A 25,783-nucleotide genomic window follows, 5' to 3' on the forward strand; every position below is an offset into this window, starting at 1 on the left:
TTCAGGACCCGATACGGGCATTCTGAATTCAGAGTGATGTCTTTCGGGCTGACTAATGCTCCAGCGGTATTCATGGATCTGATGAATCGGGTATTTCGGCCTTTCCTGGATATGTTCGTGATTGTGTTTATCGATGATATTTTGATTTATTCACGATCAGCAGAGGAGCATTCAGATCATTTGAGAACAGTACTTGGTATTCTTCGGCAACAAAAATTATATGCTAAATTTTCCAAATGTGAATTCTGGTTAACTTCTGTGGCATTCTTGGGGCATATTGTCGGAGCAGATGGTATTCGGGTCGATACGCAGAAAATTGAAGCTGTACAGAATTGGCCCAGGCCTACTACACCGACAGAGGTTCGCATTTTTCTGGGGTTAGCCGGATATTATCGGAGGTTCGTGGAAAAATTTTCTTCTATTGCGGCACCACTGACGAAGCTTACTCAGAAAGCAGCAAACTTTCAGTGGACTGATGCCTGCGAGCGCAGCTTTAAGATGTTGAAAGAAAAATTAATTACAGCTCCAGTTTTAGCCCTTCTAGAAGGATCAGATGGGTATGTTGTCTTTTGTGATGCCTCTGGTATTGGGATAGGCTGTGTGTTGATGCAGCACGGTCGAGTTATAGCATATGCTTCCCGGCAGCTCAGGCCGCACGAGAAGAATTATCCCACTCATGATCTTGAGTTAGCCGCGGTGATTCATGCTTTGAAAATTTGGCGGCATTATTTATATGTGGTCCATGTGGACATCTATACGGACCATAAGAGTCTCCAGTATATTTTTAAACAGAAAGAACTGAATTTGCGGCAGAGAAGATGGCTTGAATTATTGAAAGATTATGACGTTGATATTCTGTACCATCCTGGGAAAGCCAATGTGGTAGCGGATGCACTTAGCCGCAAGTCTATGGGCAGCTTGGCTGATGTACCACCTGGTAAGAAAGATTTGGTTCGTGAAATTCATCAGTTGGCCAGCCTTGGAGTTCGTTTGGCAGATTCTGGAGATTCTGTGATTTTTGTTCGTGCAGTTGCTGAATCATCTATTATAGAAGAAGTAAAGCAGCGACAGTTTGAGGATCCTATTCTGGTTCAGTACAGAGATGTGGCTCTTAATAAAGAAAAGACTCCGTTTGAAATTTCGCCTGAAGGGGTGTTATTATATGAAGGCAGACTCTGTGTACCGGATGTTGCAGGCCTACGGCGACAGATCATGGGCGAGGCGCATAATGCACGGTATTCTGTTCATCCTGGTTCCACAAAAATGTATCATGATCTCAAGTGTTTGTATTGGTGGGACGGTATGAAGAAATATATTGCTGAGTTTGTTGGTCAGTGCCCGAATTGTCAACAAGTTAAAATTGAACATTAGAAGCCCGGTGGATTATTACAGGAGATGGAAATTCCAGCCTGGAAATGGGAGATGATTAATATTGATTTCGTTGTTGGGTTACCGCGCACTCCACGCAGGTATGATTCTATTTGGGTTATTGTTGACAGATTGACGAAATCAGCCCATTTTCTTCCAGTTCGGACTACTTTTTCGGCTGAGGACTATGCTAGATTATATATCAGAGAAGTAGTCAGACTTCACGGAGTCCCTGTATCTATTATGACTGACCGAGGTGCCCAATTTATGGCAAATTTCTCGAGGTCATTTCAGGAGGGATTAGGGACTTAGGTGAGCCTCAGTACAGCTTTTCATCCTCAGTCCGACGGGCAGGCCGAGCGCACTATTCAGACGCTGGAAGATATGTTGCGGGCCTGCGTTATTAATTTCAGAGGCAACTGGGATGATCATTTGCCGCTTATTGAATTTGCTTATAATAATAGTTATCACTCCAGCATTCAGATGGCACCGTACGAAGCACTTTATGGCAGGAAATGCAGATCTCCTATTGGGTGGTTCGATGTGGGCGAAACCAAATTAATTGGGCCAAATGTGATCCAGGAAGCAGTGGATAAAGTAAAACTTATTCAGGAGCGATTATTGGCTGCACAAAGTCGACAGAAAGCATATGCAGACAGACGACGTCGACCATTAGAGTTCCAGATTGGCGACTGGGTATTTCTGAAGGTGTCGCCTACGAAGGGTGTTATGAGATTCGGTAAAAAGGGTAAGTTAAGCCCGCGGTATATCGGGCCGTATCAGATCATTCGGAAGATAGGCGAGGTCGCCTATGAGCTAGACTTACCATCCGATTTGGAGGCAGTGCACCCGGTATTTCATGTGTCCATGCTGCGAAAATGTATCGGTGATCCTTCCAGAATATTCCCAGTGGATGATATCCAGGTAACGGAGTATTTGTCTTATGAAGAGCAGCCTATAACTATTCTGGATCGACAGGTCAAGAGACTACGCACTAAGGAGGTGCCTTCTGTTAAAGTCCTGTGGCGCAACAACAACCGGGAAGAAATGACCTGGGAGGCAGAGGATGAGATGAACAAGAAATACCCCCACTTATTTTCTACGCCCACAGGTAATTTAAACTTTTAAGCTTGTTGTATTGATTGATGAATGAATTATGTGTGCTAGTTATAAAGAGAACTCCCCCGTTATGCTCATAAGACTTTATACGACTAATTTAACATTCGGGGACGAATGTTCTAAAAGGGGGGGGGGGGGGGGGGGGAGAATGTTATGTCCCGTGTTTTCGCATAATTGGAAATCTTGAAAATAATTAAGACTTGTGAGTTATAAGGCAATAATTTGATTTTAGTTAATATGCCTATGTCTTTTATGAAAGTATTGGTACAAAGGCATCGGGGAAGGCCGAGGGTGAGAGTTGGAGTTTCGGAAATTAGTTTCGGGAATTTCAAAACGAGATTTCAACGAATTGGGCCAAGAAAAATTAGAGAAAATTTAGGCCCAAGACCAAGGGGTGGCCGGCCAAGAGGCCTTGGCCCAAGCCCCATTTAATGGTCATGTGAGTTTCATGTGATCACTTAATCATCAAAATATATATTCATATATATCCATTGGAAAGTTCAAGAAACCAAACAAAAATTTGAAGTCACCAAGCCAAGAGGGCTTCGGCCGAAACCTAGAGAAAAAATAAATAAATTTCAAGCTTTGATTCTAATCCAAAAATCTTGTTCTTCTCATATTCGTAGCATATTCAAGACGCTCTTCGACGTGATATAATTGGTTTGGCACGAGAGCAACGTTTGTAGCAAGATTGAAGTTGAAGGAAAAAGGTAAGAATCTTATTCTTTTGTGTTATGGAATAAGCATATATGTTAGAGTGATGGGAATTGCATAAGAATTATGAAATTGTGGTGTGTGTGTGCATGGCCGTATGTGTGTGTGAGTAGGTGTATGGCCGTGAGCCATAGTGTGGTGAAGGGGAGGTGAATTTGATTTTGTTTAGTTTGTTAGTTGCGTCGTTGTGGCATTTATGACGTAAATGAATGTTTAGCGAGTTGAATTGGCATTGAAGATGGTTGCGGGTTTTTATGGGAAATTATATGATTTTTGTATATTCATATATAATTGTGAAAGTAAGACTTTAAATGTGAATTACGGTTGTTGTTAATGAATTTGGAATGAAACAATGCAAGTTAGTATGTTCGTCGTAGTTGTGGACGTTTTGAATAGAATATGGAAAGTAGCGGATTGCTTAAATTCATGTATATCGTTTGGAATATTATTGGAATGTGTTTGAATAACTTTGAATAAGTAAATAAATATGATAATGTGGATGTGGTGAAGTTTGGATGAAAGTTGTTGATTTATATAGAAAGAAAGAATATTGACGTTAGAGTGATTTTGTTATGACTTGTGATGATTGTGATACTGTGGGTTGTTGTTGTTGTTGTTGTATATGGAGCCGAGCTAAGTCTCGGGGTGATATATATATGGGGGAAATGCTGCCGAAAGTTCGGTAGACAAAAATGAGGTTAAGTGAATTCTTAAGCCTTGAAATCCCTAATTGGTAACTTTGACCATTTGCAGATCCTGAGCGAAACGGGACTTGAGTTTCAGGCGAGCGTAAGACGCATATAAGGTATGTAAGGCTACCCATTCCTTCTTTTGGCATGTCTTAGGTATACTAGGTCGATATTGGAGCCCCGAGGGAAATTCTGTTCCTAGAAATCCGAATTGGAAATTTAGTATTAGTCGTTCAATTGAATTGAATTATAAAACTCATATTATATTGAAAAGTGATCTAGTGTCCGAAACTTTTGTAAATGTAATCAAGTTGCCTCGAGACTTCCATGTATGATTCCATAGACCCCGAATGTCCGTGATTCATGTCCGCCACCTCGACTTGACCCGCGGTGGGCCCGCTAGCATCGAGACTTCTTTGTTTGCCCTATTATGCCCATTCTTGTCTAATGTCGGCAAAACACTTTTGGTTTTGAATTTGGCTATCATAAAATAATGTTTGACTGCCACGATATTCTAAACTATATTTTGAACCATAAATACTATGTTGGGAATACTTTTGTGAAACGAACCCCGTATTGACTAGTTATTCGAACTATTTGATTAATGAGTTAGCATATGATATTATCAAGTTTCAAAAGGTGTTTTGACTTATAAGTTGCATTGTTTGCTCACGACTCCGCTCGTACCCTTATTATGACTTCGTTCACCGGTTCCCGAGCCGGTTATGATTCGTGCGCGCTATGATAAATTTGGCTGTATGCTGTGTTACGGTTCCCGAGACCTCACCATAGGGCCGGGTTCCGTTTGGAGTTATGCTGTGATATGGCTGGTGATATGCTATGCTGATATGTGTGCTCGGGGATGTACGGAGATTTGAACCTTCCGGTGTTATGCTGTGTGTGGCACCAGCGTCGGAGTGGTGACCACGTTCCTGAGCTTTGCATGATTTTGTTTGCATTACGTATATATGGTTTTGATACAGATTTTGATATACTGTTCGGTATTTCCCCTTTGTATCCTGTTTGTTTTCAGTTATGGCTCATATTTCTGTACTCTATGCTTTACATACTCAGTACATCTTTCGTACTGACCCCCTTTCTTCGGGGGCTGCGTTTCATGCCCGCAGGTACAGACACAGGTGCTCCATCACTGTAGGCTCCACTTTCTGCTATTTCGGAGTACTCCCTTTTGATCCGGAGTCCCCTTTTGGGACATACATCTTTTGTTATGTATATATTTCTGTATATCTGACTATTTGGGTATGCCGGGGCCCTGTCCCGTCATATGATTCGGTCGGTCTGTTTAGAGGTCTGTGGACATGTTTGTGGGTTGGGTCTTTCTGTACGGATGTGTGTATATGATGCGTTTGGCGATCCCATTCGCCGCGGCGGCCGGTCCGTATATGTTTACATGTTGCCTTGTTGGCCGGTGTGGCCTTTGTTGGTATTTTCTATGCGCAGGGTTATTTTGGATAGTCTGTAAAACAAAGGAAACTCTGCTGAAATATTTCTGGAAATTATCTAAATTTAGAATATAGCCTTGACAGCTTCTGCTATATACTTGAATGCATTTGATAGATGGGTTTGGGTGCCCAGATCGGGCACTAGTCACGGCCTACGGGGTTGGGTCGTGACAAGTCAGTACACTTCCCTTGGTTCGGAGCTGCAATTCATTTTTGGTATTCTATTTTTGATATGTATATATGGGTATGACGGGGCCCTGTCCCATCCTTTCTACAACTTTGCATTCTATTAGAGGTCTGTAGACAAGTTCTGTATAGTTGGGATGTGATGTAGCTTTGTCGGCTCTTATTCTTTTGAAGTACGGCACATGCAACGGCCTAGTCGGCTTGCACTGTTATTCTCAGCATATATATATATATATATACAGGTGGTTGTGAGTTCTTGATGTATAGTTCATGGTGTTGTTCTTGCAATAGTCAGTATAACTCAGTTATAAGTCATATATGGGCCACCCTGTCATCAAGTGATATCTAGGTACGAGTGTAAGGGTGTTTGGTCAGTAAAGGTCAGGCACTCGTCACGACTCATCTGTTTGGGTCGTGACAGAACCTCCGATAATATCCAGCCAAGCCCATAAAACTACGGAATTCCGATGGCGTTGTAGGTTTCGGCCCATTCTTTATTGCTTCTATCTTCTAAGTGTCAACTTTAATGCCTTTGTCTAACACTATATTGCCAAGAAATGCTATTGAATTAAACCAGAACTCACATTTAGAGAATTTGTCATATAACTTATGATCCTAGAGCGTCTGTAATACCTTCCGTAGGTGGTTTGCATGCTCCACTGCAAAATAGGAATAAACCAGAATATCATCGATAAATACGATCACGAACACGTCAAAGAAAGGCCAGAATAAAGTATTTATTAAGTCCATAAATGTTCCTGGCTTGCTCCTTATACCTAATGACATTACTAGGAATTCGAAATGCTTGTATCTTGTTTTGAAGGACGTCTTTGAAATGTCCTTCTCCTTTACCCTTACCTGATGATACCCTGACCTTAGGTCAATCTTTAAGAAGCACTTAAGACCCTGTAATTGGTCAAATAAATAATCAATTCTAGGGAGGGGATGTTTTTTTCCTGATGATGACTTTATGGACTTACAGATAATCAATACACATCCGCAACGAGCCATCTTTTTTGCACACAAATAATACTGTCCGGCCCCAAGGTGAAGTACTCGGCCTAATGAAGCCCTTCTCTAGCAAGTCCTGCAGCTTCACCTTTAATTCCCTTAACTTAGCAGGAGCCATGCGATAAGGAGGAGTAGATATCGGCTGAGTACCCGAAAGCACATCAATGCCGAACTCAATCTCTCTTTTTGGAGGAAGACCTGGAAGCTAATCTGGGAATAGATCGAGGAATTCATTAACCACTAGAACTGATTAAATAGTTAGTGGTTCTGCATTTTCATCTTTGACTCGGACAAGATGGTATATGCAACCTCTGGAGATCATCTTCTTTGCCTTAAGGTAGGAAATAAACATACCCTTCGGCATCGAGGCGTTGCCTCTCTATTCAAGGACTGGCTTGCCTGGAAACTACATTTTGACAATCTTGGTCCAGCATTCAACAGTAGCGTAACAAGTTGCCAACCAATCCATGACCATAATAACATCAAAATCAACCATCTCCAGCTCGACCAGATCTACGGAGGTATCAATGCTACAGATCACTATCGTACAACATCGATAGACTCTCCTAACAATAACGGATTCTCCTGCTAGTGTAGATATTGCAAATGGGGTGCACAATAACTCAAGATCTATACTGAACATACCAGCAACAAAGGGAGTGACATATGATAATATAGAACTTAGATCTATCAATGTATATACGTCAAGAGAAGAAATAACTAGTATACCTATGACAACATCAGGTGATGACTCTAGATGCTGTCGACCTGCTAATGCATATATGTGTTTCTATTTATCGCTCAAACTAGATGCTCCATCTAGGCCCCTACCTCGACTGGTCGATGTTTGAGAACCCTTCACCGGAGGGCATACTAATGTGGAGCCGCTACAAATTCGGTCGGCTAGGCCATACCACAACTACCCCTCATCAGACAACCCCTCATTATATGACCCAGATGGCCACAAAATAACATGCATTTAAGCCCTGTCAATATTGCCCTAAATGTGCCTTACCACACTGATCACAATGTGGTAAAGGCGGCCTCATCTGACTAGAATCCTTTTGATACTAACACTTATGAACTCTAGCCTGGCTTGGAATAACCAAGACGATCATACCTCTAGTCATAAAACTATGAGGGTGCACTAGCCACTAGATAAGTTGGGCACCTAGCAAATTATGGCCTAGAGCCACCCCGAAACTCTCCAGAATATCCTACATCTAGCCCTCCTATTCTGACCCATATCACGATCTCAGTCCATCCGCTGCTACCACTTACACTCCTTTAAGACCTAAGCATACGCCATTATATAGGAGATATCCATGCTCTCATGCAAGGAGGCCGTCATTCACTAATTAATCAGATATAGTCCCAAACCAATCATAAACCGGTGCACTCGATCTTTCATATCTGCCACTATCGAGAGAGCATACCTAGGAAAAGAGTCAAACTGAAGGTTGTACTCTCACACACTCATATTTCCTTGCCGGATAACCAAGAACTTATCTATCATGGCCTGACTAGTCTCGGATGACAAATAATTATATAAGAACGCCTTTAAAAACTCCTCCCATACTGATGGAGGTGTATTCGACCCTCGGGACCACTCCTATGTCTCAGTAGCATGCATCATCCTCAAGCTCCTCCGTAGTTGATCTATGAAATTATGCGGGTCCTCGTCAGGATCAGATCTTGTGAATACCGAAGGATCCATATTGATGATTCCTGGACCCTGGAGCTCACTGAACTCTCAGAAGATCCTGTCTGGCATTGAGCTTAAGTGGCCACTAATCTCATCAACAACTACAGGTAAACGGGAGGTACTGGGGCCCCTCTAGTGCAGACAAAGCCGAGCAAGTCTGAGATGGTGTCTCACTCTTGGCCTTGCCCTGGCCTACACTAGTGGGTGGCACCTGACTTGTACCCTCTCTCGCAGCTACATCTAGTCTCCTACTAGTCGTCTACTTTCCAGTTGTAGGCATCGCTGTATGATTAAATAAGATAGAGATTAGGAATTGAATTCTTATGAATCAGCTTTATCAAGACTCCTGCTTATAAGTATGGTGCACTACACACCCATAAACAAGACTCTACTAGACATGACTTGTAGGCATTACTAGGATAGAACTTCTCTGATACCAAGTTTGTCACATCCCATACCGGAGAGTCGGGACCGACGCCCAAGCCTTACTTTATGAGCACCAGCATACATTAGCTATAAACCCAACCTAAGCAACAATATAGGCCGACAAGGCCACACAACTCAAATATACTCAAAGTACATGTCTACAAGTCTCTAAGATTGTCGTGACTGTCAAGGTTGGGAATGGGCCCCGCTATACCCAAAATATACATATACAGTAGCATACCGACTCCAAATGGAAACTCCGAAAGAATTGAGCATGCCAACCAACCGCTGAGCTGAGTCATTTACTAGGAAGGTTCGTCTATCTGTCTACCTTGACCTGCAAGCATGAAATGTGGCACGCCCAACATGGGGACATCAGTACGAATGAATATACTGAGTATGTAAGGCAAGAAACAACAAAAGTAAGAACATCAATATAAATATATATGCATACATATAATCACTCACACACACACACACACACACACACACACACACACACACACACACATATATATATATATATAACATACCAGCCTTTGTTGGTGTAATATCATAACGTACTAGGCTCCCTCGGCGTACTTATCATTATATCGTACCCAACTGATCAGTGGTAATAGCATATGTAGCGTACCAACCTCTATGAGCGTAATATTATATACATATATCATGTACCAGCCACTGAGGGTTTAAATATCATATATACATATATATATATATATATATATATATATATATATATATATATATATATATATATATATATATATATATATATATACACACACGCACACACACACAATGTATGAGGAACATAAGGAAAGACATCATGAGCCCTTCAGAGTATCGTAAGGTTGATAAGCCTCTGATTATGTTATGTAAGCTAACTAGTCAATATAATCAAGAACAACAAGATAATATGATTCATTAGACATTTCAATAGAATGAACGACATGAATATCAGTAGCTACATGAATATAGTAATTATGGAGGGACGTTCGTTTACGTTTCGTTTCTATCATATTCATGCCAAAAGAAGGAAAGGATAGCCTTAACATACCATTAACGCCAAACTTCTTATTATAACATCGGAAACAACCTTCTCTATGCAATTAATCTACAAGAACTATAATGGTACTAACGTCAAACTGCGAATAGCACAATCAACAATGCATTGAGTGGCAAGCTCGTTTTATAATTAATCGGACATCATTTCCCCTATTTGTTCTGTCACACCCTAATCTACCCAGGGTGTGATGGGCACCCGACCCTTACTTAGGGCCTAGTGAACCCTCCGACTCTTATCACACACATAATCTTTTCGGACTTTTAAATCAAATAAGCATGAAATACATATTAAGGCTTTCAGAAATCTTTTCTTTTTCTTTGTTTATCAATTCCAACAAAATCTGTAATTATATGGAATTCGTATCATAACACAAACTAACACATCGACTGATGGAGCCGCTTACAGGACTGACAACCAATACCCACGACTCTATCTGCAAAGTCTCTAACTCCGAACAAACATCACAGCACATATACTCCGACTCGGCAACACTCCAGGAGCAAATGGAGTTGCCAATGCAGCTGAAGCATCTTCTAGCAATGTTCTGTACTCATCTGGGTGTACCTGCGTTGCATGAAACGCAGCCCCCGAAGCAAGGGGATCAGTACGGAAAATGTACTGAGCATGTAAGGCATGAAATATAGGAAACAGAATCGTGACTGAAACAGAGAATTACCAGAATCAAGTATGACTTTTTAAAACATCGAAGTACTTGCCTTTTTAAATGAAAATCATGCATATCCATATCATATGTCATATACACAGATAACGTGTCCCGGCCCTCCAGTGAGGGACTCGGTGGATAAGATCATACATGTCCACATTTTATATCATATATGCATAACATGTCCCGGCCTTCAAGTGAGGGACTCGGTGGATAGAATCATGCATGTCAGAGTCATATACCATATATACATAACGTGTCCCGGCCCTCTATTGAGGGACTCGGTGGATACATATAACGTGTCCCGGCCCTATTTTGAGGGTCTCGGTGAATAAATCATCATATGCTATCCTGGCCACCATCCCCATATCATCATAACATCATATACATATAACGTGTCCCGGCCCGCAAGTGAGAGGGACTCGGTGAACAATGCAGTGGAATACGCACGAGAACATGTCCTGGCCCGGGCTCAGTGAAATCCAAACTGAGGCTTGCACGAACAAAATAATGCGAAACCATATGCACATAAATCAAGACTCGATAGACAAGTAAACTTACCGACTCCTGAAGGCTCAGAAACAAGTTTCGGGTCAATCCGACTTAGCATGAGAAAGTTATTGTCGTTTGAAGTACAGAACCTTCTACGAGCATTTCAGAAGCCGTTTTTGGAAAATCGAAGCAATAATCATATCAAGTATCTTTCGGATATCGTATAGATCAAATCAAATATAAATTTTGGAATCATATGTACATATCAAAGTATATCAAAGACTCGATGGAAGAGTCAGACGTGCTAGCATTTGAAAAATCAAGACTTTAGTCATATCGATTATCTTTCGAATACCATTTGGAAACATATCACATAGACCTTCGGACATCATAAATACGTATCGAAATCATATGAAGTAGCTAATGGAAATCAAGAAAGTTAGCCATCCTAGTGGCTCTAAGAGCAGGAATTTCTTTGAAATCATACATAGACGTCCTTTCGCTCGTTACATAAAGATCATGCCAAAAGAAAGAAAGGTAAGCCTTACATACCTGTTCCCCGACCAACTAGCTACGCTTATTTGTCCAAACATGCTAATCTACATTCAAGAGAATTGACATAATCATTAGATTCATCGACATATACTTGTCTTAGTCTTTCAAACAAGTTCGTTTATAATCTGCCGAAATTTCGGCAGCATTTCCCATGTAAATACACCATCCCCGAGAATCTAACTCGGCCAATTTTATCAACAAAAATCCGAGAATGCAACTCGGCCAAATTATCGACAACAATACCAACAATCATACTAACAACTTCAACAATCAATCCAAAGTACATTCTAATATTAACAACTCTTGTCACAAAATTCAACGACATTTCATTTATATTCAATTCCATCACATATAGTCAAGCCCACGTCAATGCTTACACATTCAAATACTTGCCCAAGACCTTACAAACACAATTTAAGAATACTTCAAATAAGTCATACAATATTCAAAACAATCTAGCCAACATGCCATTTCACCCGAAACCTTCTAATTGCAACGAGAACCATAACAACACACTTTATTCTTTCAAATTCAATTACAACAACCCAACTTAAAATCTTACAACACATGTCTCACTTCCAACTTCATGAATTATGTCAACAGGCCATACATTAACAAATTTATTCTTACAAATATAAGAAACCACACTAATGTCATACTAACTTCTTCAATAATGCACAAACAATTTCAATTTCATTTCAAGCCAACAAACCTTCATTCTACATCACATAATCCATAACAACAACAACTAAAATACTAAGTAAAATCATCTCAGCATACCCAACTAGGGCAGCCCTTATACGGCCACCACCACACACCAACATACTTCATGAATTTCATCCAATTCCACCTACTACAACAATCAAATTACTAAATAAAATCAATTCATTTGTTCTACACAATATAATTATTTTCGGCCAACACCCCAACATACCAAATTCATGATTTTCATCCATTTCTTCACTCTACAACATATAAAAATTATCCATAACATATGAAGAGAAGACTAAATCTTACCTTTTCCACTTCACTTCTTCCTTGGCTAGAGTTGCAACTTGCAAGAACCAATGGCTTATTTCTCCAACAACCACTCCATGTTAAAGAGGACCTTCCAATTGCTTGGAATACTAGAAGAAATAATTTTTCTTGGTCAATTTCCCATGGCTCAATTTTTCTCACCATGGCCGAATGGCTCCATTTCTTGCCTTCAAATTTCTTCTAGATTATTCCCACTTATTCATATATATATATATATATATATATATATATATAGTTCCTTCCAATACCATGTGAACACATGGCCTTTTCTTGAAGTTTCTTAACTATTAAAATAAGATGACTAACTATTTTATTTTTGTCATCACCCTTTTTTTTTCTATATATATACACACGGCCAAATTGGCCTCCTCAAGAATTTTCTTGAAAATTTTGTGAAATTCCCATTTTGCCCCTAGCCTTCCACAATATTACCATAAGCCATTTTGCGAATTTCCCTTTTTGCCCTTAGCTTTTCTCAATATTTCCATACTAACAATATTCATAAATAATATTCATAACAACTTGTACATTAAAATATATTTTTTTTTAAAATGGTCTTGCCCCCAACTTATCACGACTATCTCGAATTATCCGAACGTACAAAATACGGGCTATAACATGTTCCACCTTCCGCAAGTACAAAACAATAAGAACAACAAAAACCATCATGAATTCACAAATTTTAGCCATCAAACAACTTTGAATAGCTATTAAACAACCCATATGACAATAACAACATCAATCACGATTTATGGTATAATTCCCATACTTTCTGATTTAGCAAGTTAGCTATGATGTAGATTGACTCAAATTCATCTAGAGGAGGAGAACTCTTACATTATTTGTCAATAAATCCTCTTCTTCTACCTTAATTCACTTCGAAGAAAGCCCAGATTCAATAACGCAACAAACAGAACAACAAGATCGAAGCGGTGAGCGAAACCCATAACAAAATTGAATAACATTGTTGCTCAACATTTATTTATCAAAAGCAAATTGTAGCTATGTTGCTGCTCCAATTACTTAATATACAAGATGAGTAATTCAAGTGAAAACAAAAGAAACCTCCAACATTGCTGCTTATAACCTCTTAAGAAAATTGTTAGGTAAGTGATGTCTTAAAAGGGTTGCTAGCCTTAATGGAATGTGGGTCCACCCTATACCATTTGAAATAAAACAATAGTATCATATAAAGGTGTCATTAGTATAGGATATTAGTCATTACTGGTCATTCTCCTTGGCAACACGTGGATATAACATAATTTGATACTTATCCCAAAACATTAATTCATTTATCTCCACTACATTACACATGGAACCAATTACACCCATAATTAATTCCTTGATCTCAATTTACTTGAAAAATAATCACTTTTATTATACTTCATATAATCATTGTCATGGTCATGTGATATAACACTAGTCCATATTTCTTTTACCACACACAAAATATTATTTCCAACCATCGTCATCACACTTTTAAGTCTGAAATCATTTCAGGACTTCATCCTCTTATACAACGAGATCTTTATTTGCATACATTAACATGACCAAAATTCTATGGTGCTCGGTATGACCACGGTTCTACTTACATACGTCGAGTCGTTCAACCCATAGCCCGAAAGCCCAAGGTATTACATTGATGAACTTATACTCTTTGATTCATTTAACCTCTAACTTTCACGACACTTACTTATCACTTGTTAAACGTATCCTAAGCACTTATATCCTCAAATCTAATCTTGTCCTTTGAGCTTATGTCGACTAACTTACAAAGCAACTTAACGTATGAAAATACAGGATGTAACAAATAAGCTAAGTTGGCGCATTATAATTCATAGTATTATTTAAATTGAAGAAAAGAAAATTATGGTTACAAGTCAAAAATTAATTATTTTGTTAAACCATCATTCCCGTCAATGTAAAATAAGATTCAGTGAAATGATAATCCCGCTAAGCGGATGATATAATTGTTGTGGTCATTTCTCAAGTGAATCTTATGGCTAAAGTGGGAAATTGGATGTTAGACTTTGTTCCTACTAAGCATATTTGTGCTAACATAATTTTGTGTTCTACACCTAAGAAGAAGAAGAAAAGGAATGATGTATTATTGTTAGTGATTAAGTATTCTAGTTCTTGGAATGAAAAAGGTTTTCTTAAACTCAAATCTGGAAAAAAAAAACATTAGCATTAAGACGGTACATGTTCCTAATATCCGGACCAACTTTATTTATATAGGATTACTAAAAAGAGTTAGGTGATGGTTTTATTTAAGTTTGATAAGGTGTCCACAAAATTAACATTTAGTGGGCAATGTGAGAAATATAAGGCTACGAGAAATGATTAAGGCTTTGTATAAACTGATGAAAATTACAGATACAATGGTGGTGTATTTATATACACACATACACATACAAAAGACTTCTATACATACACTTCTAATGCATGCAGGAAACTAACTATACTAGAGTTATACAATATCTTTAACTTATCACTTGACTAGGACTTATTCTAAGTAATCTTATCATGATCTTCAGCACTTCCCCTCAAGCTAATTGGGGATGCGTTCACCACTCTTAGCTTGTTTATGAAGAATGTGAACTGGTCCTTTGCTAGAGCATTAGTGTGAATGTCTACTAGTTGGATCTAAAAAACTGAGAGATTAACTGGCCTTGAGCTACATTGTCTCTAACAAAGTGATAATCCAATTCTACATGTTTAGTTCTAGCAAGTAGAGCTTGATTTGTAGTCATATACAATGCATTAAAGTTGTCACAAAATAGTGTAGGAGCAGACTTGATGCATATTTCAATATCCTGCAAAACATAGGTGATCCATGTGAACTCAGCTGTTGTAGCAGCTAAGGCTCTATACTGAGCCTCTGCACTTGACCTTGCAACTGTATCTTGCTTCCAAGAAGATAGGACACACAATTTACACCAAGATATATGTTGTAGCCAGTGGTAGATCTTCTTGTTGCTACATGACCTCACCAATCTGCATCTGTAAAACCATATAATTTGGATTAGGACCGAGATGTAATACAGAGTCCATGACTGATAGTTTCTTTTATGTATCTCACTATCCTCTTTATAGCAAAAAATGCACATAATTGGGATTCTGCATGAACTGGCTTGCAAGATTTACAGCATGAGTTATGTCTGGTCTGGTCAATATCAGGTACTACAAGCTTCTCACAATGCTTCTGTATACTAAGGGATCAATAGCAAGTCCAACAACCTCCTGCAGACCATGTTTCTATGCTAAGGGAGTATGAACTGCCTTTACATTATCCATCTACACCTTTTTGAGAAAATCATTTGCATACCCTTTGATTCAAGTGAATTCCTCCTGGAAAATAGTTTACTTTAATGCCTAGGAAGAAACTCAGCTGTCCAAGATCCTTCATAACAAATTCAGTGCCCAATTTCTTCATAACTTCATTCATTTGCTTTGGATTGCTGCCTGTGATGGATAAATAAAGATGAATCATCTTTCTCCATTTGAATCCAAGGTGTAGAAAATATAAGCTAACCCTCTCAAACCAGGCTCTAGGAGCTTCCTTGAGACCATACAATGCCTTTTTCATTAGATAGCCATGTTCTGGATATTTGGGATTAACAAATCTTGGTGGTTGACTCATGTATACTTCTTCAATAATATGTCTATGTAGAAATAAATTCTTAACATCTATCTTCCTAATAGACCAATGTTGAGTAACTGCAACAGACATAATAACTCTTATAGCAGTTGCTTTTGCAACTAGACTGAATGTTTCTTCAAAGTCTATTCCGTCAAGTTGTGAATAGCCTTTTGCAATTAGTCTTGCCTTGTGTCTTTCAATTGATCCATCTGACTTCATCTTGGTTTTAAACACCCACTTGTATCCTGCTACATTCATCTTAGCAGTTCTAGGAACTAAGATCCAGGTCTCATTTTTTATCTAGTGCATGTAACTCTTCCTGCATAGCTGTTAATCAGTGTGAAGTACTAAGTGCTTCTTTAAGTGATTTAGGTTCACTAGGTGCAGTACTTGTCTTAGTTGCAGATAATGAGGTATGAGTCGGTGGTAAGTGTTTAGAATTTTACTTGGTTATCATGACATGATCTAATGTAGATAATTGAGTCGTAGGTCGTGATTATGGAATAACTTGATCAGTAAAATACTGAGACAAATCAACCCCAAGTTGAAGTCCCCTTTGATCTTCCTTCAACACTGAATTGTGTAGGCTGCTGTTGATTATCATATAGTTGCATTTGCAATATCTCAGCATGTTGTTCCTCATCACCTTTATGTGAGTCTAAAAATGTTGATTCTTGAGTTGATGTTGAAAGTTCCACAGTGTCCACTTTCCCTAAAATGTGAACTTCCCTTGGAATATCATGTACATCTGGTGAAGAGTTGAGTGTCTCATCATCTAGCAACACTTCCCCTGAAGTATCATGTAGATCCGTAGGAACATGATCGGTAGAAACATGATCAGGATGGCTTGTATTCTTGCTTGGTAAGGCATCATGTTTGTTCTTTGATTTTGAAAAGAATTCAAAGAATGTGGCAAGATGAGTAGAACCTGTAGAAGAGTTATTGTTGTTTTCCTGCACATAAGGTAGAGGTAGTTCATCAAAGAAAACATGTCTTGATATAAAGGTCGTTCTTGTTGATGGATAGTAATATTTGTATCCTTTGTGCAGGCTACTGCATCTAATGAAAACACATGCATTTGTTTTTGGAGATAACTTGTTGTTTCCTTTGATGTAAGGAAAGAACCTACAACCAAACACCTTCAAGCTATTATAGTCAGGATGTGCTCCATGAAGCTTATAAAAGGGTGTTTTGTTCCCAAGTACTGAAGATGGCAGCCTATTTATCAGAAACACAACTATAGTAAAAGCTTCTACACATAGAAACAAAGGTAATTTTTCACAAAACAACAATGTTAAACCAGTCTCAACAACATGACTATGTTTCCTTTCCACAATACCATTTTGTTCAGGTGTATTTGGATAGTATATATGCCTAACAATGCCATAGTTTTCCAAGTGTGTAATGAACTCTGAGCTAGAAAATTCACCACCTCTATCGTTGAAATAATTTAATGCTCTTAGAAAACTGTCTTTCGACCTTTTTCTGGAACTTAACTAATGTTTCAAAGAAATATGATTTTCTTCTTAATGGATATATCCAGTTGTTCTACTACAATCATCTACAAACAATGCATATTATTTCATATGTTGTGAAAACTCAACAAGTGCAGGACCCCATATATCACAATGAATTTTTAGCAAAGGTTCCTTCTCAGTTTTATTTCTCAAGCCAAAAGGAATTTACAACCTTTTCCCATTTGACAACTAAAACAAACAATAGGTTTTTATTCCAACTAGTGATATTGGAAGAGATATATTTGCTTGTCCACATTAGAAAGGGACATTCATGTCTGTCCAGCTTAGAAAGGGACATACTTGTTCATCACCTTAATGTGACGTTTATACTTCATTATCTACTAATATGGTTTTCTCAAATTCTGCAATTTAAACAAGTAAAGGGGATGACATTTGCATGCCGTGAGGATCATTCATACAAACACTGCTGTGAGGGTCATTCATCCAAACATGCTGTGAGGGTTATTCATTAAAACACTGCATTGAGGGTCATTCATACAAACACTGCCGTGAGGACCATTTACAAACACTACTGAGAAGGCCATATAAAGCGATGCCGAAAGCGTTATCCAAGTTGAGCGATGCCAAGAGGGTCATCCGCAATGGTTTTAAGCCTAACGGTTTTATACTATCAGACGAACCACACAGGAGTAGTCATCAAATGTAAAAAGGGATATACCAACGGGGAGGGTAAACCATGTTGCTACCCAGCATATAGAAAAGGTTTGAAGCTACCAAGAAGAAGAGCAGGCTGATCAAAACCAGATCCAGGTCAATGCGGAGCACACATGGAACTTTTTCATGGCAGGGTACACATTGCAGAAGAGAGAAGCAGAGTCTCCGGGCAAAGGTTGAAGGTCACCTTTCACCACAATAAAACTACACCCCTGTAGAAGGCATGTAGTTAATCCTTTCGAGGTTGTCTTTTATTTTTATGTTTCATATCTAGTTTCGAACCAACGGTTACTTTCATATATGAAAAACCCTTTTCGACCAATCAAATCGAACTACATACGGCCTGATTTGCGATACAGGGGATATATAGGCAAACTCAATACCAGAGCTCCACCATAATTAAAACTCCCCCCAATCATGTCCTGAGCTCCCAGTCTCATAAAATCGACAATGGTGCAATTTTGAAAGTTTTTAAAAAATCCCGTCGAACAACAAGTGGCCTGAATTCTCATATAACCTGAGATACGTAGAAAACCCAATACCAGGGTCTGGCCATTACTTTCAAAACTACATGTTTTTTTTTACTTTAAGAGAGGAGTTGATTTGATAGAATAAAAATTGGGTTTGTCAAATTTGTTTGCCTAGGGACGGCTCCGCCATCCCTGAACAACGAAGGGGCAGCTGTTGACACCCAATTTTTGCCCTCCAAAATTTCAATTAACTAGTCGAGCTTCTTGAATATCAAACAAAGTAAATAATTATTTAGAAAATCACAAAGTGCTTTCGAAACAGTTGGGTGATATTTTGCCATTTCATTTGGTAAAATACCCTAAGATATATTATTTATATTTTAGGTATAAGTTTAAGCACTAATTAAGTCTATTTTGTCAATTTGAAAATCAATTTATGACAAAAAAAATTATTTTAATTGTTAGTTTTAAGTAATTCACGACTTAATTACTATAACTAATCCATTTTTACAAATACATAATTTACTTTGTTGAGTCAAGAAGCTTAATTAGTAAGTTGAATAATTAACTTAAGCTTAATTAGTTAGTTGAATAATTAACTTATCTCAAGTTGATCGGATTTTAAAGAGTGGTTTTTATTTAAAAGAACTGATTTCGAATTGATCGAGTTGAATTGGCTATCTTTCACAAAAAATGAGTTACAACTGAAATGAAAAAGGGTATGTACTACGATCCTTGATATTTTCTACGATTGTACTACGCACCTCATACGACGAGTAAGCCTATGATATAGAAGTAACGATAATGATGATGATAGTAATGATAATGATAATAATAATAATGCTAAAGGTGCCTACGGGCTATTATACTTATATGTGCCTATGAAGGGCTATAATGAAACCCCGAGCTTATATGCCGGGTAGAATATATGTATATGAATATGTATAAAGTATGTATACGATTACGAAACGCGCGTACACCACTGCAGATGGTACGGATAACCCTGAAGCCTTGGTAGGGCCAGGTATGAGTAACCTTGAGCCTTGGTTGGCCAAGTATGTATATGAAACACCGATCCTATGAGGTCGGGTATGCTATGTAAATTCTATGCATGAAACACTGATCCTATGTGGTCGGGTATGCTATGTAAATGCTATGTATATGAAATGACTATGTATATAAAATGAATATGAATGTGATAAGACTATGTACATGAATACGAATAAGGACATGTATATGAATACGGGCACAAGTATGGTACGAGTACTATTATGGAACACGGATGAGGATGTATGTATACAAATACGTATGAGAAATTGAAAGTTCCTATGAAAGGAAAGTAAGTGTCATGATGATGATATTATTTTCTCCCCCCTCCTATGCTATTTCATATGTTGTTCATTATGCTTATATATCGATGTTGATCATTCTTTACATACTCAGTACATTCTTCGTACTGACGTCCTTTTGTTTGTGGATGTTGCGTCATGCCCGCAGGTGCACTGGGAGACAGACTTGATCCATAGCTGCTTATTCAGAGATTACATAGCAGAGCTCCACTTCCTTCGGAGCCCTAGCTTTTGGGTACTCATTCTTTTGTGTACATATTTATAGGCATAGCGGGGTCCTGTCCCGCTCATGTGATATGTTATACTCTCTTAGAGGCTCGTAGTCACGTGTATATATGTATAGATATGTCTGGCCTTGTCGGCCTATATGTTGTATGTCATTTTGTCGGCCACGTTGGCCCATGTACATTGATGTGGTATAGATGCCAATTATGATATAATAGTAATATCGTCCAATGGGACTAGCTTGACGAATGAATGGAAATATATGTATAATTATGTGGCTCACCTAAATGTAAGAATAAGAGTAAGCTAAGAGGGTGCCCGGGTGGGCTAGCACCGGGTGCTCGTCGCGGCCCCCTAGTCGGGTCGTGACAAAAGTGGTATCAGAGCAGTTCAGTCCTAGGCTGTGTCTACGAGCCGTGTCTAGTAGAGTCTTGGTTATGGTTATGTTTCGCGCCACACTTATAAACAGGAAGCTGCGGACATTTTAGGAATAAATGACCTTCTTTCTTCATAAGAATCGTGCGATAGAGCTATGATGTAAGAAATTCTTGTTCTTTAATCGTATGTTGTTTATTTCAGAGATGCCTAAAAAGAGAAAGGCTACAGCGGCTCAAAAGGGCAAGACGGTGGCAGAAAAGCGGGCCGAAATAGCACCGCCACCGGTAGTAGAGGCAAGTGACTCCCAGAGTGCGGCTCAATCTCAGTCCTCCCAGACAGTGTCTATTTCTGAGGAGCGTGAGGGAGCCTCAGCCCCAGCTCCAGCACCTCCATCTCCTCCACCGAATGCTTCTGGCCAAGATGTGAAAGAGGCCATTAATTTATTGACTCAGTTGGTTGCGGCCCAGACTCTGAGGCAAAGTTCAGGGCATGGTGATAGGGCCGTTAGTGCAAGGGCCCGTGACTTCATTACTTTAAACCCTCCGGAATTCTTTGGGTCAAAGCCAGAGGAGGATCCTTAGGATTTTATCGATGGTATGTTGAGGACGCTCCGGTTGATACATGCTTCAGACACCAAGTCGGTAGAGCTAGCGTCATATAGATTGAGAGATGTCTCGATCCAGTGGTATACGGTATGTATGGCTTCACGGGGGGCCAATGCACCTCCCCCGGTATGTCAAGAGTTCGTTGATGCTTTTCTCCGTCATTATATGCCTCCGAAAGTTCGGCGAGCTAGGGCCGATAAATTCTTGAACTTGAGGCAAGGTAGTATGAGTGCCCTAGAGTATAGCCTCCATTTCAATTCCCTGGCAAGGCATGCTTCAGCTATGGTAGCGTATATGGGTGACCGGGTACACCGATTTGTAAAGGGCTTAGGGCCACACTTGATGGATAAATGTTTGACTGCGTCCCTTCAGGACGGCATGGATATTGCATGCATTCAGGCACATGCTTAGAACTTAGAAGAAGGCCTACAACAGCGGAGAAGTGAGCGTGAGCAGGATAGGGGTCATAGCAAGAGGGCCAGATCTTCAGGCCCAATGAGTGAGTCCAGAGGTGGACACAGGCAGCAGTTCCCCAGGCATTTAGGCTATTCTATGACCAGTGCACCTCCACGGTCTTCAGGCCAGAGATTTGATAGGTCTGCTCGTTCAGGGCCGAGTCCGAGTTATTCAGGACCGCAGTTTAGAGATGATTCAGGCCAGCCAAGGCCACCCATGCCACGATGTTCCCAGTGTGGGAAGGTTCATTGGGGTTAGTGCCGATTGGGTTCTGACTTTTGCTATTCATGTGGTCGACCAGGCCATATTATGCGTGATTGCCCCTCAGTACATGGTAGAGGTAGGCCCCAGCCATCAGGGTCGGTAGCCGGATCTTCGGTATCTGTACGCCCTACGGGGCCAGGTTCACATGCGCCAGTCGGCCATGGTAGAGGCAGAGGGAGAGATCCCAGTACTAGTGGTCCTCAGCACCGTATTTATGCTTTGGCTGGACGCCAAGATCTTGAGTCTTTTCCTGACGTGGTCACAGGTATATTATCAGTATTCTCTCATGATGTATATGCTTTGATTGATCCGGGCTCCATATTATCATATGTTACTCCTTATATCGCGGGTCGATTTATAGTTGAACCAGAGTCAATCAAACCTTTTGAGGTGTCTACACCCGTGGGTGAATCGGTAATAGCTAGCCGAGTATATAGGGATTGTGTAGTTATGATTTGTGACCGTCGTACCATGATTGATTTGCATGAGCTAGAAATAGTAGACTTTGATGTTATTATGGGCATGGATTGGTTGGCTTCTTGTTATGCCAATGTTGATTGTAGAATGAAAATGGTTCGTTTCCAATTTCCAGGAGAACCAGTCTTAGAATGGAAAGGGAACACGGCGTCACCAAAAGGTAGGTTTATTTCCTATCTAAAGGCAAAGAATATGATCACGAAAGGATGTATTTATCATCTAGTACGAGTTCAAGATATAGAAGCTGAGTCGCCGACTCTTCATTCAGTTCCTGTAGTGAATGAATTTCCGGATGTGTTCCCGGAAGAGCTTCCAGGCCTTCCTCCCGAGCGGGAGATTGATTTTTCCATTGATGTGTTGCCAGGTACTAAGCCTATATCTATTCCCCCATATAGAATGACACCCGCAGAATTGAAAGAGATGAAGGAGCAACTGAAAGACCTGCTTGATAAAGGCTTCATTAGGCCTAGTTCATCCCCGTGGGGAGCACCCGTATTGTTTGTCCGAAAGAAAGATGGCTCCCTGAGAATGAGCATTGATTATAGGCAATTGAATAAAGTAACGATTAAGAATAAATATCCTCTCCCGAGGATTGATGATTTGTTTGATCAATTGGAAGGTGCTAAATGGTTTTCAAAGATAGATTTAAGGTCTGGGTATCATCAAGTGAGAGTTAGGGAGAAAGATATCCCTAAGACAGCTTTTAGAACGCGATATGGTCATTTTGAATTCCGGGTAATGTCATTTGGGCTAACTAATGCGCCAGCGGTGTTTATGGATTTGATGAATAATGTCTTCAGGCCTTTCCTGGATTTATTTGTGATAGTATTAATCGACGATATCCTGGTGTATTCTAGATCCGAGGCAGAACACGCGGATCATTTGCGTATTGTCCTCGGAGTTCTTCGAAGCCGAGAGTTATTTGCAAAGTTTTCCAAATGTGAGTTCTGGTTGAACTCAGTGGCATTTTTAGGGCATATCGTTGCAGCTGATGGTATTCGAGTGGATAGTCAAAAGATTGAGGCCGTGAAAACTTGGCCAAGGCCCACAACTCCTACGGACGCTCGTAGTTTTCTGGGCTTAGCAGGTTATTACAGGAGATTCGTTGAGGGATTTTCTTCTATTTCCGCACCACTCACAAAGTTGACCCAGAAATCGGTAAAGTTTCAATGGACAGATGCTTGCGAACGTAGTTTCCAAGAGTTAAAGGGTAGATTGACTTTTTCCCCAGTTCTGACACTTCCAGAGGGATTATAAGGATATGTTGTTTATTGCGATGCTTCAGGTGTTGGGCTAGGCTGTGTATTGATGCAGCATGGTAAAGTGATTGCGTATGCTTCAAGGTAATTACGAAAACATGAGCAGAATTATCCTACCCATGATCTAGAATTGGCCGCGGTGGTTCATGCATTAAAGATATGGAGACATTATTTGTATGGTGTCCACGTGGATATTTACACAGATCATAAGAGTCTTCAATTCATCTTCAAGCAGAAAGAGTTGAATTTGCGACAACGACGATGGTTAGAATTGCTAAAGGACTACGATGTTGAGATTTTGTATCACCCCAGAAAGGCAAATGTTGTGGCTGATGCTCTTAGCCGTAGATCGATGGAAAGTCTAAGTGATGTACGACCAGAGAAGAGAGAAATGGCTCGTGAGCTCCGGTAGCTAGCTAGCCTAGGAGTCCGAGTAATGGACTCAGGTAGCAAGGGAACTACTATTCAGGATTCTGCAGTCTCGTCGCTAGTAACAGAAGTGAAGGAGCGACAATATGAGGATCCCATGCTAATGCAGTACAGATATACACTCCCTCATAAAGAGAAGTCATCATTTGATATTTCAGGAGACGGAGTTCTCCGATGCCGAGGCAGATTATGTGTCCCTGATGTGGCAAGTTTACGCCACCAGATTTTGAGAGAAGCTCACTGTTCTCATTATTCTGTTCACCCCGGAGCGACGAAAATGTATCACGACCTTAAGTCTACATATTAGTGGAATGGGATGAAGAAGGATATAGCGGAGTTTGTAGCTCAATGTCCTAATTGTCAACAAGTGAAGATCGAGCACCAAAAGCCAGGTGGATTGTTGCAAGCTATAGAAATCCCAACTTGGAAGTGGGAGGTGATTAATATGGACTTCATTTCAGGGTTGCCCCGTTCCCGACGTATGTATGATTCCATATGGGTGATTGTGGATAGACTCACCAAGTCAGCTCATTTCTTACCGGTCAGAACGACCTATGTGGCAGAAGATTATGCAAGACTTTACCTTAAAGAGATAGTGAGACTTCATGGTGTTCCAGTGGCTATTATCTCCGATAGAAGGACTCAGTTTACAGCTAAGTTTTGGAGGTCTTTCCAAGAGGGTTTAGGGACCCAAGTGCGCCTTAGCACGACATTTCACCCACAGACCGATGGGCAAGCTGAACGCACTATTCAGACTCTGGGGGATATGTTACGAGCATGTATGATAGACTTTGGAGGGAATTGGGATGATCATTTGCCACTCATAGAATTCGCTTACAATAATAGTTATCACTTTAGCATTCAAATGGCACCGTATGAGGCCTTATATGGGCGGAGGTGTAGATCCCCGGTTGGGTGGTTCGAAATAGGAGAGGCTCAGTTGATAGGGCTAGACTTGGTTCAGCAAGCCATAGAGAAAGTTAAGCTCATAAAGGATCGGTTGTTAGCGGCTCAAAGTCGTCAAAAGTCCTATGTGGATAATCGTCGAATAGACTTGGAGTTCGAAGTGAAAGATTGGGTATTCTTGAAGGTGTCGCCGATGAAGGGCGTTATGAGGTTTGGCAAAAAGGGGAAACTTAGTCCCCGGTATATTGGGCCATATGAAATTGTACGAAAGATAGGCAAAGTGGCCTATGAGCTAGACCTACCTCCGGAATTGGAGTCAGTCCATCCAGTATTCCACGTCTCAATGCTTCGAAAATGTGTTGGAGATCCCACTAGGATCGTCCCAGTAGATGATGTGAAAGTAACAGACAAATTGACTTATGAGGAGGTACCCATTTCCATATTAGATAGGAAAGTACGGAGGCTTAGAAACAAAGTGGTGGCCTCAGTTAAGGTTCTATGGAGAAGCAGTAAACGAGAAGAAATGACATGGGAAGCAGAAGAGAGTATGCGATCCAAATACCCACATCTATTTCAGCCCTTGGAAGAAGTCCAAGATGAGACATCGAGATCCTAAGGTATGTATGCTTTC

This window comes from Lycium barbarum, chromosome 2 (genome assembly GCF_019175385.1).
Source record: "Lycium barbarum isolate Lr01 chromosome 2, ASM1917538v2, whole genome shotgun sequence".
Taxonomy (NCBI): Eukaryota; Viridiplantae; Streptophyta; class Magnoliopsida; order Solanales; family Solanaceae; genus Lycium; species Lycium barbarum.